The sequence below is a fragment of the Asterias rubens genome, chromosome 4 (assembly GCF_902459465.1).
Source record: "Asterias rubens chromosome 4, eAstRub1.3, whole genome shotgun sequence".
Lineage (NCBI taxonomy): Eukaryota > Metazoa > Echinodermata > Asteroidea > Forcipulatida > Asteriidae > Asterias > Asterias rubens.
The window spans coordinates 10776720-10790380 of record NC_047065.1 but is presented as its reverse complement, the minus strand read 5'-3'; the positions used below and the strand labels follow the sequence as shown (position 1 = coordinate 10790380).

The 13661-nt window shown below is 40.3% G+C and overlaps 1 long non-coding RNA gene across 1 annotated transcript; it reads right to left on the bottom strand.

Annotated features, from left to right (window-relative positions):
* Window positions 1-4131: 4131 nt before the first annotated feature.
* Window positions 4132-11874, bottom strand: LOC117289529. Its single transcript, XR_004518950.1, has 3 exons — window positions 11120-11874; window positions 6947-7086; window positions 4132-6431 (listed from the first exon to the last, which is right to left on the bottom strand). It is a non-coding gene; the product is annotated as an uncharacterized LOC117289529 (long non-coding RNA).
* Window positions 11875-13661: the final 1787 nt, after the last annotated feature.

Below are 13661 nucleotides of genomic sequence, written 5' to 3'. Positions count from 1 at the left end.
CGACAAGCACTTTTAAAGGCATTTATCGAAGGAAAGGAACCTTGTAGGGGATGGGACTTCCAACACCATTTGGGGATCTAAACCAACATGTTTTCTAAGAGGGACCAAGTGTTAAACCGAGACCCCTTGAATTAACAAGATCATTTTCTAGCCATCTACCAATGTTTGATGTGCTTCAATCACATGGGATGATGTCCTCTAGTCAGGCACCCTCTGGGATGTGGCTTGTAGTCAGGCTCCCTCTTGGATGTGGCTTGTAGTCAGGCACCCTCTGGGATGTGGCTTGTCGTCAGGCACCCTCTGGGATGTGGCTTGTAGTCAGGCACCCTCTGGGTGTGGCTTGTAGTCAGGCACCCTCTGGGATGTGGCTTGTAGTAAGGCACCCTCTGGGATGTGGCTCGTAGTCAGGCACCCTCTGGGATGTGGCTTGTAGTCAGGCACCCTCTGGGATGTGGCTTGTAGTCAGTCACCCTCTGGGATGTGGCTTGTAGTCAGGCACCCTCTGGGATGTGGCTTGTAGTCAGGCACCCTCTGGGTTGTGGCTTGTAGTCAGGCACCCTCTGGGATGTGGCTTGTAGTCAGGCACCCTCTGGGATGTGGCTCGTAGTCAGGCTCCCTCTGGGATGTGGCTTGTAGTCAGTCACCCTCTGGGATGTGGCTTGTAGTCAGGCACCCTCTGGGATGTGGCTTGTAGTCAGGCTGGAAAGCAGTCGTCACAATCATCTGAAAGAAAATTACAATGTACTACATCAGTACAAACCATATAAAGACATAGATCATCAGGGGCAAATTTCATAGAGCTGCTTATAGGCACACAAAGGATCCAAGCATAAAATAATAGAGAACTGTTTTAGCAATATTTCCTGCCTAAACAGCTCAATAAAATTGGTCCCAGATGATCATCACAGGACTACTGCTTAAAAGAAAAAAAATGCTTTAACTGACATAAAACTCTTCATAGATCCACAACAAAAACTTGACTAGGACAAGCACTTTTAAAGGCATTTATCGAAGGAAAGGAACCTTGTAGGGGATGGGACTTCCAACACCATTTGGGGATCTAAACCAACATGTTTTCTAAGAGGGACCAAGTGTTAAACCGAGACCACTTGAATTAACAAGATCATTTTCTAGCCATCTACCAATGTTTGATGTGCTTTAATCACATGGGATGATGTCCTCTAGTCAGGCACCCTCTGGGTTGTGGCTTGTAGTCAGGCACCCTCTGGGATGTGGCTTGTAGTCAGGCACCCTCTGGGATGTGGCTCGTAGTCAGGCACCCTCTGGGATGTGGCTTGTAGTCAGGCTGGAAAGCAGTCGTCACAATCATCTGAAAACAATTACAATGTACTACATCAGTACAAACCATATAAAGACATAGATCATCAGGGGCAAATTTCATAGAGCTGCTTATAGGCACAAAAAGGATCCAAGCATAAAATAATAGAGAACTGTTTTAGCAATATTCCTGCCTAACCAGCTCAATAAAATTGGTCCCAGATGATCATCACAGGACTACTGCTTAAAAGAAAAAAAATGCTTAAACTGACATAAAACTCTTCATAGATCCACAAAAAAAACTTGGCTACGACAAGCACTTTTAAAGGCATTTATCGAAGGAAAGGAACCTTGTAGGGGATGGGACTTCCAACACCATTTGGGGATCTAAACCAACATGTTTTCTAAGAGGGACCAAGTGTTAAACCGAGACCCCTTGAATTAACAAGATCATTTTCTAGCCATCTACCAATGTTTGATGTGCTTCAATCACATGGGATGATGTCCTCTAGTCAGGCACCCTCTGGGATGTGGCTTGTAGTCAGGCTCCCTCTTGGATGTGGCTTGTAGTCAGGCACCCTCTGGGATGTGGCTTGTCGTCAGGCACCCTCTGGGATGTGGCTTGTAGTCAGGCACCCTCTGGGTTGTGGCTTGTAGTCAGGCACCCTCTGGGATGTGGCTTGTAGTCAGGCACCCTCTGGGATGTGGCTCGTAGTCAGGCACCCTCTGGGATGTGGCTTGTAGTCAGGCACCCTCTGGGATGTGGCTTGTAGTCAGGCACCTTCTGGGATGTGGCTTGTAGTCAGGCAGATGGTTCCAGTTCACCGTCGCCGTAGAAAAAAAAGACAAACATAAACAGTGAGAAAAGTGCACTTCGAAACAGAGTTATTCATGTTAAGTTTTTGATTGTCAGGTGTACAAAAATGGTGTGCGTGGTTGTTACATGACGTGTAAACAATGACGGATGGTGTAGATTAAGATGTCACATGCAAGCATGCTGGGATATGAGCTTAGTAGATTTAGGTTAGTGTGCAACGCTGCGCAAGCAGTAACTGGGTAGGACGTGCAAGTTTGGTTAGTATAGCAGAGTTATAAATAAATTAGTGATAGTAAGGTTGACAGTATACCTTTCTGGGTGGACGTGATCCATCTGTTTTGTAATGCAACTCAGTAGATTCCCATGACTTAAAGATGTGTCCAAGTAATTGAGTACCGCTTTATCATCAACAGGATTCTAGTGGTTGCAGGGCATGTGAAGATGAGAAGGACTCCATACCAGGTCACCAGACTCAGTCATTGCATGTAGGAAAAAAGGGTGACATTTCTAAGTTAGACAACAACAATCAGAGTAGTGGTACTATAGAGCAATTTTAGAATGTTTGCATGGGAATGCTATTCATCTCGTTAATGTGTTTGTTTGGGCGCTATAACACAGCATCATTGTGGAGTTGTGTTGTTGCGAGCCCCTGCTGAAAAGTCAGGACAATGTTCCGTTTGGGAAAGACGTGATCTTAACAGGCTTGTTGTTTTAACTGTTGCTGTGCAAGGACGTACAAGGTGTTCTGTGTAAAGACATGACCGGCGTACATCATTTCGTGAGCTAAAATACTAAGTGTCAAATATTTGGGGTCTCGTCTTTCGCGCGCTTTATGGAACCGAGTTGACCACGGGGTCTTGTTTTTCGGATTCATTATATTACAGGTATTTGACCCCAACACAAAACCGTAAAGGCTTTGATTCGGTGACTACACGTAACACGCGCAAACCCCCACTATTGATTATACAGCTCGGACGAGAAGGTAGCTCGGATGAGTAACGCGGCGTTAATATAGTAAACATGAAACAATCACTAAAACATATTTTTAAATCCTCCAAAGCATCGTATCACGCGCACACTAATGACTACTGCAAAAGACAGTTTAGGCGGGAAGGTAGCTCAAACAAGTTGCGCGGCACAAAGAGCGGCAATGTCAAGTCTTCTTCGGTTTTCCTGTCGCTCGAACTAGACGCCCACGGATGCAGCTATTTTACACGAACGCATAGAGAGAGAGCTAGCCCAGCCCCTTCTTGTGCCATATTTCTGCTAACAATCCAAGAATCGTTTTCACCCTTAAATACAAGAGCGCCCCTTGTGCAATAGTTTCGCCAACACTTAAAATACTTTGTAATTTTTTATACATTTGTAAGAATTAAATATTTCATATTTTTTAACTTTACTTTGTAAACTTTCTATATCTTTTTTAAATTTGGATTTATTATTTGTTTCATTTATACAATTTTTTTTATTTTATTCAATTTTATACATTTTGTCAACTTAAATTGTTTAATACTTAATCGACTAAAAATATTTTAAATTTTTTCCACTTTTTTTTAATTAATTAATAGACTTTACATGATTTTTTTATTTTTTATAATACAAAGAATTTACATAGATTTGGTAAAAAAAAATTCTTTTTTTTAATACATTTTTTTAATAAATTTTTTTAACTTTGTTTTATAATTAAAAGACTTAACATATTTTGGTAAAACTTTATACATTTTTATAATTAATAGACTTTACATATTTCGTACAATTTCTTAATTTTTTTTAAGTAATAGACCTTTAATATATGTATATTTATAAATGTTCAAACATTTACATGTCCATAGAAAAAGAGGAGAAAGGTATTAAAAGAAGCAACCGGAAAAAAAGGTTAGAACAAAGCCAATCAAAGTCTCTAGAAAACATTTGGTGGCTATGAACCATGAGAGTAAAGTGTTGACAGGATGGTCCAGGAAAGGAGAGAACGATTTTTTTTTAAATAGGTATGAGGAACCTGTGGAAATATATATTTATATAAAAACTATACATTTATATAGTATAATTATATAAATGATATATATTGCACTATATCCTATACAAATTTGTTTAATTTATACAATTAGTATAAGTAGTATTAGAGTGCGGCGCCTGTGGTTTATTTCATACTCAATATAGTAGCTCACAAAGATTTATAAGTTGGATTTACTGGAAGCCAATGTAAACTATGTCCGCACTGTAGTTATGTGAAGTGTTGTCATGCCTACCGCTAGGAGTCCTTAAGAAACCTGGAAAGTATCGAAGAAAAACCAGTACTCACAAAACATAGCACAGCGAAGCAAAACAGCACAGCACATAGGTCCACAAACAAGCACTCCCAACCGCGGCATATCGTCGAATCACTCAACCGTGCTGTGTGTAGGTTTCGGAGCAGAAATTTCCACTCAATCACGTGTTTACTTGAGAAGAACTATTGTAATACTTTCACAACTGGGCTATTCACATTCAATTTAGCCAAGGAGCATGCAAGCCCCACACCAAAATAACAAAGAAATTGGATTACAAAAGCGCTTTTCTTAATCACCGCGATCTTATAGCAGTAGCGATCAATGGAATCTTCACGGGCTTTTACTTTCTTCTGCGTTATGATTGGTCAGCTATGAAATGACGTACGAAGTCATACATCCATGGGCTAGTTTCATAAAGCTGTTAAAGGCACTATTTGTCTTTTTTAGCATATACCCCCCGGAAAGTAGACAATCGGACGTGAAATGAAAGTAACACAAATAATTACTCACTAATAAGACTCCCAAAGCACCAAAGTGCGCTCACTTTAGGCAGAACGCCCCCAAATTAACAAATTCTCGAGACTAAAGATTTGCATAAAAACGAATTTTAATCAATAACGTTTACTTCACGTCAGATTTTTGAAAAGTTCTTTTTTTTCGCACCATGACTAGAACTACGTACCCAAAATACCCCCTTGCCAAATGTCGTTTCTGGTCAAATATTTAACAACAAAACCATACTGCGGATGTAAACATACATCCAGCCCCGGGGGCCACGAAGTACAAAGTGGCTCTCTAAAAAAGCTAACGACAGATAAAAAACGCTATTCTAACGACTAAACAAGAAACCCTTGAAATGAGTAAAAATCTTGTTCAATACAAACAGTGAGTGCTATCTTAATATCAAAATCGACAAATCTAATACTTATTACAAACAGAAAAGAGGTGAATGTCTTTACCGTTAGGGTGCATGGACATAATCGCTCCATATTTTCGACGGTATCTCAATAACACACACACCTTTTGCAAAGCAACGTTCACAACTAATATTTTTATTGTACATTTCTATATTTCAGATTTGCAAATTAGAGAAGGCAAACTCATTTTTGAACAGATACTAGTCATCTGCATTTCATAGATCCGATATAGACAGGTAAATATTTTAGTTCTCTATTCAAGAGAAAAGTCAACTGCATTGCATCGGCATACATATATTATATCCCAAGCTTATTATATGACATTTGTAAGAATGGATAATTCAGTCGGCACAAACGCCTGCAATTATATTATGTCTGAGCAAAATTACATCTTCCGTGCAACTGATTAGCAAAATTGGTCTACCATGGCCCCTTTCCCTCGTAGCCCAGGGCTGTATGTAACTCACCATAATCTTTACGTCTACAGTATTTTTGGTTGAGAAATATTTAACCGTATATGGAAACTTGGTAAGGTGGTAATTTGGGTACGTAGTTGAAGTCATGGTTACCATGTAGAAAATTGGACGTGAAACAAACGTTTTAAAAATAATTATTCACTCTGTGCAGAAGTGCCCCAAAGATTGCAAATTCTCGTGACTAAATATTTGCATAAATAATACTTATTCTAAAATGTTTACTTCACGTCCTGCAAAAACTTTTTTTCGCACCATGACACCAACTACGTACCCAAAGAACCACGTTGCCAAAATTCGACACTGGTCAAATATTCTATAACAAAAACAACACCACGGATGTAAACATCTTAATAGTATCATCCAGCCCCGGGGGCCACGAAGTACAAAGTGGCTCTCTAAAAAAGCTAAAGACAGATACAAGAAAGCGCTATTTTACACGACCAAAGAAGTTATTGGTTTTTGTTTTGTGTCTGTGTATGGATCTAAGCGATGCAAGCCGACAAGGGAGGGAGCCTTTTTCGGCAAAATTGGGCAAGTTTTGAGTAATACCGCATCCGATGATCAACCTGCAGAGACCCTGCATCAAGTCGGTGGTGCTCAAAAAGACGTTTAAGCAAGCCTACTCCGAATGGTTGGCACGAAGAGTGTTTTCCAGACGTCAATATTAGCCATTCTGGAGAAAAATTCAAAGTACAAAGGTTATTTTCAACTCCAAGAAATGTTTTGGTCCACACATACTATACACCATAGGAAACCCCTATTCAAGGGCTACACGTTTATAATTCGTATAGTTTCGTATCTGTGGTATAATTCTGCGCAACAAGGGCGGGGAAAAAACTACCCCTCACCCCAAGGGAGAAAAATGCAAAAAAAAGTAATTTTCTCTTCAAATAATGACAGTACACGGAAGCCCGTATCATATCCAAGACATTATTGGATTCGCACATACTATACAACAACGGAAAGCCCTAATCAGGGGCTACAGTTTCGTGTTTTTGTTTTGTGTCTGTGGCTTGGATCTAAGCGCTGCAAGCCGACAAAGGAGGGAGCCATTTTCGGCAATTTTGGGCAAGTTTGAAAACGCCAGGAGACGGGGTGCCGAAAATGGTTGGCATACAAGTTCGCTCAGAGTCTGTGAACTTGACCATTATTCCTGAACTTGGTAGGCTAGAGAAATAATCTTGGTACCTGTGTGTGGCTTAAGTAATACCGCATCCGATGATCCGGAGACCCTGCATCGACTCCGTGGTGCTCAAAAAAACGTTTAAGCAAGCCTACTCCGAATGGTTGGGACGAAGAGTGTTTTCCGGACGTCAATATTAGCCATTCTGGAGAGAAATTCAAAGTACAAAGGTTATTTTGAACCTCAAGAAATGTATTGATCCACACATATTATACACCAGAGGAAAGCCCTATTCAAGGGCTACACGTTTATAATTATTTCGTGTCTGTGGCATAAATCTGCGCAACAAGGGCGGCGAAATAGCTACCCCTCACCCTAAGGGAGAAAAAGGTTAAAAAAGTAAGTTTCACTTCAAATAATGACACTACACGGAGGCCCATATCATATCCAAGACATTATTGGATTCGCACATACTATACACCAACGGAAAGCGCTAATCATGGGCTACAGGTTCGTGTTTTTGGTTTTGTGTCTGTGGTTTGGATCTAAGTGATGCAAGCCGACAAAGGAGGGAGCCATTTCGGCAATTTTTGGCAAGTTTGAAAACGCCAGGAACCGGGTAGCCGAAAATGGTTGGCATACAAGTTCGCTCAGAGTCTGTGAACTTGACCATTATTCCTGAACTTGGTAGGCTAGAGAAATAACCTTGGTACCTGTGTGTGGCTTGAAATTTACCGCATCCGATGATCAAGTTGCGGAGACCCTGCATCAACTCCGTGGTCCTCAAAAAAACGTTTAAACAAGCCTACTCCGAATGGTTGGCACGAAGAGTGTTTTCCGGACGCCAATATTAGCCATTCTGGAGAGAAATTCAAAGTACAAAGTTTATTTTGAACCCCAAGAAATTGTTTGATCCACACATACTATACACCAGAGGAAAGCCCTATCCAAGGGCTACACGTTTATAACTGTTTCGTGTATGTGGCATAAATCTGCGCAACAAGGGCGGCAAAAAAGCTCCCCCTCACCCTAAGGGAGAAAAAGGCTTAAAAAGCAAGTTTCTCTTCAAATAATGACACTACACGAAGGCCCATATCATGTCCAAGACATTAATGGATTCTCACATACTATACACCAACGGAAAGCGCGTATCATGGGCTACAGTTTCGAATGTTTGTTTTGTGTCTGTGGCTTGGATCTAAGCGATGCAAGTCGACAAAGGAGGGAGCCATTTTCGGCAATGTTGGGCAAGTTTGAAAACGCCAGGAAACGGGGTGCCGAAAATGGTTGGCATACAAGTTCGCTCAGAGTCTGTGAACTTGACCATTATTCCTGAACTTGGTAGGCTAGAGAAATAATCTCGGTACCTGTGTGCGGCTTGAAAAATACCGCATCCGATGATCAATTTGCGGAGACTCTGCATCAACTCCGTGGTCCTCAAAAAAACGTTTGAACAAGCCTACTCCGAATGGTTGCCACGAAGAGTGTTTTCCGAACGTCAATATTAGCCATTCTGGAGAGAAATTCAAAGTACAAAGGTTATTTTAAACCCCAATAAATTATTTGATCCACACATACTATACACCATAGGAAAGCCCTATTCAATGGCTACACGTTTATAATTGTTTCGTGTATGTGGCATAAATCTGCGCAACAAGGGCGGCAAAAAAGATACCCCCCATCCTAAGGGAGAAAAAGGCTAAACAAGTAAGTTTCTCTTCAAATAATGGCATTACACGGAGGCCAATATCATATCCAAGACATTATTGGATTCGCACATTCTATACACCAACAGAGATCCCTAACAGGGGCTACAAATTCATGTATTTGTTCCGTGTCTGTAACATGTACCTAAGCGATGCAAGCCGACAAAGGAAGGAGCCCTATTCTTATCCAAGACATTTTTGGACTCGCACATACTATTCTCCACCGGAGAGCCCTGATAAAGTGCTACAATTTATGACCTACATGATGCAAGCCGACAAAAAAGGGAAAAATATTTCTCCAACTTCGGGCAATGTTGACAATATCAGGGGTAGAGGGTTGCATACAAGTTTATCTGTGAACCTGACCATAAATCCTAAAATGTGTATGCCAGAGAGAAAAATCTTGGTACCTGTGACGGGTCAATTGTGCTCAAAAGGACGTTTAAGCAAGCCTACTTTTGGCCAGTATTTTCAATTATATTTATTCATGCCTAGGCCCAGATAGTAGTGCAATTAAGACAACGTTCACTAATTAAATGCAACCGTTTCTTGAAACCATCAAACACAAAGTATCGGAAATGTATACAAATTTCCGTTTTCGCCTATATTTTCACTAGTTTATGTGTGCACACGCCCTGAAAATTGTATAATATTTATGTCACTGTCACACCGAATTTTCATGCAAGTGTCTCTTGAAACCCTACAAAATAAAGCATCTAAGGTGACATTAAAGTTAAATTCATAAATACCTCAGACAGTTTCGCTATTCCTATTGGTGGAGAGCGCGTCACGTAGGTGTGCATAAACCTTCTGTTAATGCACAGTAAAAAGTGTTAACAACATGGGCGTGACACGCGAGCTTACAACAGTTTCAGTTACAACAGTTTCTTCATTCCTATTGGTCGAGAGCAACGTCCAGGACAGTTGTGCCACATCACGCGATACGCGTGACGCGCACAGCATTCCCTTATAAGGAGTTGTTTACCCGAGGGCGGCGGAGGGCCTTACCATTTTATAGCTGGAGGGGTGTTGTGTTGAATGAAATAATTGAAAATTAAAAATTTTGCATTTATTTTACTTTTTGACCAAAGGTGTTTGTGTTTTTTGACCGAAAAGGTATTTATAAATGGGAATCAAAGTGTGTTGAATCGGTTTTCAACTAGTGGTTTTAACCCGCCGAGGCCTGGTTCAAGAACCAGGCCTCGCCTTGGACCGGTCACCACTAGAACGGAAGATGTTAGAGATGGGTGCAAAATTATGATATCTAGTTGATGGGGGCTTAAGTATTTACTAAACTTAGTTAAATAAGTATAACGTCACGTATTACAGTGCACTGTAAGTTATTGAAATAATTATGTCACTGCCCCTGTTGACAGGCTTTAAAAAGGTGCAATCATTATTGCAATAATTTGTAGTGGCTTGTAATTATACGCACGCAATCTTAATTAAACAATTTAATTAAATTATACTGGAACCCCCATGATAGGGCTAGGGATAACAATTTTGTAAAGTTTGGAACCTCCTTAACAATTCCGACCTAGTGGTGCTCAGTCCAAGACGTCAAACATAATTTGAAGACGCAGTCATTGTTGCATTACTTGTTAGTGCATAATACGCGCGTAACTCTAAATATACAAATTCAATAAAAATGTATTTGCTTCTTTGATACTTTGAATATTGTTGATACATTATTCGGGAGGGTTACCTTGTGTAAGAGACATATGACAATGATATAAATTATTCTGCAACTATCAGGGCGTGTACACACATACACTTGTGGAAATAGAGGCGAAACGGCAATTTTGAATTCATGCAATTATGCATATTATTTTCCGTGATTCCTTTTTTCTACATGATACTTTGTTTTGGGTTGTTTCAAAATTGATGAAAGTGAAAATGATATAACTTTTACTACTATCAGGGATTATGTATACATACATACATTGATGTAAATAGAGGCGAAATGACAACTTTAAATTTATGAAAATTATGCATATCTTCCCTGCTTGCTTTTTTTTCTACTTTTTCGATGTGCTGTTATGGAGGGTTTAAAGAGACTGTTGCAATTTCGTCTACAGGTCAAGCCATTTTTTTTTGGCCTTTAAAGACTAGACTATTTGGCGTATAACGGGCTGAACTGAAATCTTCTAGCGCCTCCTTAGCTTACACCTGGTAATGCTTCAATGAACTAGGAAAGGTAGATCTGTATAGGACTCTTTGTACTGTAAATCCGTACACTGTATTTAGTAATACGAAAGTGTAAGGCCGCCAGGTCTATAGGAATGGCAACTATTACCGCGCTGCTGCATTCTTGCAGCCAACGCCCAGTCATAGCATTATGTCCTCCACCGAACAAAAAACAATTTTCATTCTCCTTTGCTTTGCGTATAGGCATGAAAAAATAGTGTTCTGTATCGGGCGACATAAAAATTACACTGACACATCAGTCCGACTCCAAAGCCTGGGTAGCAGCCGCCTTGACCACTTGAACATTGAAGAAGAATATCGATTAAGCATTTTTAGTTTCATTACCTCGAAAAAGATCACAGTTTGCAGAAAGTGTCTTGTAGCCATCTTGGCATCTACGGTCTTTCTTAGCTCCAATTCCTTCTTGGATGCCTCCTCTGATGCTAAAACTCTTTGTCTGTCCTCTGAGGAAATGCTTGTTTTCTCTCCTCTCTCGAGACGTTGGATGATGGTTATCCGACCAGATTTGCTTGTATCAGTTTTCCCAACCGAATTTCCAACTGTCCGCAGAAATGAAAACGGTGCTATTTTCTCGCTGTTGTAAGCTGTTGTGCCTCTCCCGCTCGAAGCTCTTTGAATCTTACATCAGCCTCGTTTGTTGTTGCGTTTGTGATCGACTGGAGCTTTCAGTCGAAATAATGCTGAAAATGTGTCGAATGGCAAGTCAGTGTAAACCCCAATCGGCTCCTCTTTTTTATACATCGTTTCTCGATAGTACTGATTTACTAATGTAAGGTATCGACGTGTATCCTCTGGCGTATAGCGGTATATATTCTTCTAGCGCCTCTTCTATACAGGGTTATGCTTCATTGAACTAGGAATGTCAACTATTTCCTTGACTTGTTATTGGAATCAATGGATGATGTAAGATTCTCTGTATAACAACGGGACAAACTTCAAGATGTCCCACAGCTTTCATGAGAAGTTGGCAAGGCACCAATTCGTTTTAAGATGTGGAAGGATGGACTAATAAATATGAGTATCGAGTACCGAGTAGGCCTACATACAGTGCTAACACACATCGGTGTGTGTGGGTAAAAACAAAATGAATATTCTTTATCCCCGATGCAAATTTAACATTAATAAATCGTTTGCAGTACCCGCTGCTAAAACATAGGGTTCGAACTGACTCTAGTATAGCCACCGGGCAATCTCTGTGGTTTAGTTGGTATGACACTGCTCTAGAATTTCAAGGGTCGTGGGTTCGAGTCTCACCCGAGTAATATGCATGTGATTTAATCACGGAACTTGGGTAAGTACTGAGTTTACACATCTGTGTGTAAGTGTAAAAATCCTCATGTCGCACCCCACTTTGGTGGATCTGGAACCTGAGATCCGATCTGGGCCCAATCTCATAAAAAACCTTTAAGCAGAAAAGAATGCTTGAAACATTTATTTTCTAAGCAAGCAAAGTCGGGCACGAGCCACAATATGTAACCTTCTTTTGCAAACAATCTGTTCCTGCTAAGCAATACTTTTATGTGCTAATACGTGTTTTTGTATTCCTGCATGCTCTATAAAATTGGGCCCAGAATATAGCTGCTTAAAGGCAGTGGACACTTTTGGTAATTGTCAAAGACTAGCATTCACAGTTAGTGTATCTCAACATATGCATAAAATAACAAACATGTGAAAGATTGAGCTCAATTGGTCGTCAAACTTGCGAGATAATAATGAGAGAAAAAACACCCTCGTCACACGAAGTTGTGTGCGTTTAGACGGTTGATTTCGAGACCTCAAGTTCTAAACTCGAGGTCTTGAAATCAAATTCGTGGAAAATTACTTCTTTCTCGAAAACTATGGCACTTCAGAGGGATCCGTTTCTCACAATGTTTTATACCATCAACCTCTCCCCACTACTCGTTACCAAGGAAGGTTGTGTGCTATAATTATTTTGAGTAATTACCAATAGTGTCCACTGCCTTTAACGGCAGATTTTGCGCTTACTGTGTGATTTCCATTTTAAAGCAAATGCAATCCCTAGGGCCCTACTTCTTGGAATAAACACTTGGCTGCTTTAACCCATCGCGTAAAGGCACTGGACACTTTGGTAGTTACTCAAATAATTGTAAGCAAACAAACTAACTTTGTATAAAACCAGCAATGAAGAGCTGTTGACAGTATAAAGTGTTGTGAGAAAAGGCTCTCTCTGAATGAAGAAGCGTAGTTTTTGAGAAATAGGTAATCTTTGAATTTAATTTGAGACCTCAATTATGAGGTCTGTAATTCAAGCATCTGGAAACACAAAACTTGTGCGACAATGTTTTTTCCCCTTCTTTTCTTCCATTAATCTCTCGCAACTTCGACGACCAATATTGAGTTCAAATTTTCACATGAAATTATTATTTTATGCATTTCTTAAAATAGACCAAGTGAGAAGACTGGGCCAAAATTCATGGTTGCTTAATACCGTGCACAGAATCGGCGCTTACGGAAGCAGGGAATTATGAACTAACCTCAAACGTATTTCAAAGGTTAGCGGCGAATTTTGGCTTACGTGCGTGTGTGTGTGTACTCTACGTTACTAGACATTTTACGATTACAAGGCGTAACTCGGCGCTTGCAAGTTAGCGGGGAATCGTGATCGTAAGCGCAGAATTCGGCGGTAAGCAGAGCCATGAAACTGGGCCCTGGTCTTTGACAATTACCAAAGGTGTCCAGTGCCTTAAATATGGAAGCATTGCTAGATAATAATTTCCCCAATCACTCTTAATTCCTGGTTAAATCTCTTTACAACAGATTAATGGACAGGTTCGAGGTCCTTTCAAAATTTGGAATAAGTGGAAAGCGTAATTCCGAAAGGAGGTTAGTTGCAGAGTGTTATATA